Source organism: Hevea brasiliensis, chromosome 16, assembly GCF_030052815.1.
Source record: "Hevea brasiliensis isolate MT/VB/25A 57/8 chromosome 16, ASM3005281v1, whole genome shotgun sequence".
NCBI classification, from domain to species: Eukaryota; Viridiplantae; Streptophyta; class Magnoliopsida; order Malpighiales; family Euphorbiaceae; genus Hevea; species Hevea brasiliensis.
In genome coordinates, this window is record NC_079508.1 from 17,147,799 (window position 1) to 17,151,844 (window position 4,046).

Here is a 4,046-nt window from a genome sequence, read left to right on the forward strand (position 1 = left end):
AATGTACTCTTGAGACTTGTTATAAATCCATTGGCGAGTTAAATATGAGATATTATAGGAAAATAAAGGCTTTTTATCGTGAATTGGCTAAATAAATCCTAATTTTAGATAATTTAATTATAATTTTTAAAATTGAAGAAATTTCATTCAAAACCCATAATCTAATTTGGGGATTTAATTTTTATCAGTTGCATTGTCAATTTAACATGCCATGTAATAATTTTTAATAAATTCAGATTCATCTCATCACTTAACTCAATGGATCGAGAAAAACTCAATTGACTGAAAAAGTCCAAACCTTTATATCTATTGCTCATTTTATTCAAACTCTTTAATTTTAAACAATTAAACTAAATCTTTTAAAATTGAATAATTTTTACCCAATACTCAAATTTTATCCCTAAATTCTAATAGATAAATTATAATTTAGTCACTAAGATTTTACAAAACCTATAATATATTTTTTATATTTTAAAAACCAAGCAATTCAGTTCCTCAAATTTGACAAAACCTACAACATAGTTCCTCCAACTAATTGATAGTTAATTATAATAGGTAAATTACAACTTAGTCACTAAGATTTGACAAAACCTATAACTTAATTCTTGTATTTTCAGAATCAAGTAATTTGGCTCATAAGTTTGGTAAAACTTACAACTTAGTTCCTCTGTCCAATTCATTATTAATTATAGCAAAAATAACAAAATTTTCCTTAACTCTATATATTCTCTAGGAGAGAGAAACGAGAAGCCGCGAGTTTTCCTACTGCGATATAGTAATCACAGACTACAATCGAGTCGGGATCCACCTCTATTCACCAACCCATCCTTAGATGAACCCATAGTCACTAGAAACATGAAGATTGAGGCTACACAGGAGATCTTGCGGATCGAGTTGCAACTCTTAAACCCAACCTGATTGGATGTTTGTTTTTCCAACACAAGCATTTTTTTTTTTCAAAAAGTTAAAATTTCACTATATATATATATATATATATATATATATATATAAAAGTTAATAAATATTTCAAAATAATTCTAAAAAATTCTTAATAGGAAGAAGAATTAATTTTGGAAAGAATAATATATTTATTAAACTATTTAACAATAAAATTTAAATTAAGGGGCTAAATTGTAGGTTTTATCAAATTTCAAGATCAAATTGTCTATATTTGAAAATATAAAGTAAGCCGTAAGGTTTTGCTAAACCTCAGATATTAAATTATAATTTATCAAATTCTAATTTGGGTGTTGAATGAAATTTCTTTAATTTTAAGAGATTTGATTTATTTATCCAAAACTAAAAGGTATGAATAAAATGAACAATAAACACAAACATTTAGATTTAGTCGGACAATATACCAGTGAGGTAGATTAAATTTATTAGAAAATGTTATGTCCACCAAAGTATAAGGCATCAAAATCAAAATCTTCAAATTAAAATTTAGATTATATATATATATATATATATATATATATATATATATATATATATATAAATTTTTTTTAAATTTTAAAAATTATAATTAAATTATTTAAAATTAAAAATTGTAAATATAATAAACAACCAAACTTAAATATTTGAACTTATTTCGCCAATAATCCTTTTGTATACAATCCCAAGCTTATTACACTCGAATAAAAGAAGAGATTAGCAATTATTAATTATATATGTAAAGAAAGCATAAACAAAGATGAAAGCAAAACAGAATGGCCTGGAGAGGACATAACACCTTCAAGAAATGAATTCAGGCATGTACTAACGGCGTCTTGCTCCACTAATTGACGATGATATTATTAATGCAACTTGCTATCTCATTCGCATTTGAAGCTGAGCTTGCATCATTTCCATTTGAACTTCAAGAAATGAATTCATCTCCTGTTTAAATGGGCATACTTCAGCTGTAGCACAGTCCAAATGGTTACCATAGTCACGTTTTGAACAGTGGTACATCCAGCAACTATTCCTTATGGTGGCATTGCAGACATCATAACTGAAGGTGAGTTCAGTGCCTTACCCTCTTCCTCCTCAAATAGCATCCCGGCTTACATTTTGGGGCAAATTAGCACACTCAATGTGAAGGTCAAATTGGCTAGTGGGGCAATGGTATATATACTCATCATCACTACCTTTTCCACAAGCATTACAGATGAACTCTCCTCCTTCGTATGGTGGGGAGGATAAGAGGGTGAGAGGTTGTTTTGGGTGAAACTTGTGTTGAATCTTTGGACTATGTACTCGATCTCCTTTGCTCGGTTCTAAGATGATGTCCCAAAATATGTCCAAGAGGGGGGTGAATTGGACTTTAAAAACAATTTTCGGTTCTTGCTCAAAACCTTTAAAAATTGCAGCTAGGTTCAACTTAATTGACTAATGTGAAATATGAACAATATAACTCTTTTGACAAGTTGACTCAAGGTTAAGCTATATGCAATCGATAATCTTGATATAATGACTATATTAGCATTCAGTAAATATATCAGTAATCTGGATAGATTTTTAACACAGCAACCAAAGCAGAATACCAGATATACTAACTGACAGCAGATTAAACAACAAGCAGATTATATCAGATATCAACAGATTTAGCAGTAAACTATTTTTCTGATAGCAGCAAGATCAACAGCATATGATATCAATTTTCATATCAACAAAAACATATCAATCATAAAGCTAAATTGCATAAATGTAAAGAGCAAGGGTTAAGAAGATGAACACTGAAATTTTTATAGTGGTTCGGCTTTAACTAGCCTGCATCCACTCTCTCAAAGATCCCACTTTGAGTCTTCACTCCACTATTCTTCTCTTTTGAAGGCAAGAGACAAAGCCCTTTACAAATCTTCTCACCAAAGCTTTTACAAGTAGCTTCACACTTCTACCAAGTGTTATCCCAAACACTTTTCACAACCAAGCTTCAATAGGTGCTTGAATGACCTCTCATAAATGATAATAAGGTGTTTAAAACTCACTCTCACCCAATACAACAGAATCTATAAAGAAGAGTTGAGTAAATATGCCAATGATGAGCAATAAAACACTTTGAGCACTTTGAATGAAAGCTTTTATGATTTTGAACAGTAGAGGGACTTTCATTAAGTGCAAAATGGCCAAAGGAAGGTGTATTTATAGCTTTGGAACGTTTTTTACCGTTGCAGAACTCATTTGAACGTTACAGATACGAATTTCAAAAATAGTAGTTATTTTGTCGTTTTCTGCGATGTTGTGCAGAGTTGAGACAGTTAGCATACTTGAGAAAATAGCAAACCAGTTAGCATACTAAAATAAGTAGCAAACCAGTTAGCATACCAGGAAAACTTTTCTGCATAACTTTCAAAACTATAAAACTTTACACCAAATCATAGTCAAACACTTTTTAGGCCAATAATGATGTTTAAATGAAAAATCTTTTGAGGGATTGAAAATAAGTATCATTGACTTTTACTCCTCAATTCTTTTCACAAGAGATCCTAAAAGATAAAACTAACTCTAATACTATATGTACCTTCAATTCTGATTTTCAATGCAGCCTTGGAAGGTAACATTTTTTTCTTTTATCTCCTTTGATTCGTCCTGTGTTATCCTTAGAATGTCATCCTTTCTTCAAGAGCACGAATCCATCATGAAATCCTTAGTCTTTTTCACAACACATAAAACAATGTTAGTTTGATTCTAGTTGAGTTTTGGTATCATCAAAATCTATGCTCCTTTGAGCTTGTGGGGTCAACAATCTCCCCCTTTTTGATGATGACAAAACTCAATTGAATCACCATGTAAATATTAATAAGTGTGAGTATGTGTATGAATGTATATGTGAAAATAACTCCCCCTATGTATGTGCTTATATCAACAATTAATCACAAATAACTCCCCCTTAATAATTTCAATGAAACATTCATAAGCATTTTCTTGTGACTAAAATACTAACTAAATATGCACAATATGCAAACTGTATATCATTCACAAGTTATATCAACAATATGCACAAACTATATTATCCACAAGTAATCACATTCACAAGTTATATCAACAATATGCACAAACTATAT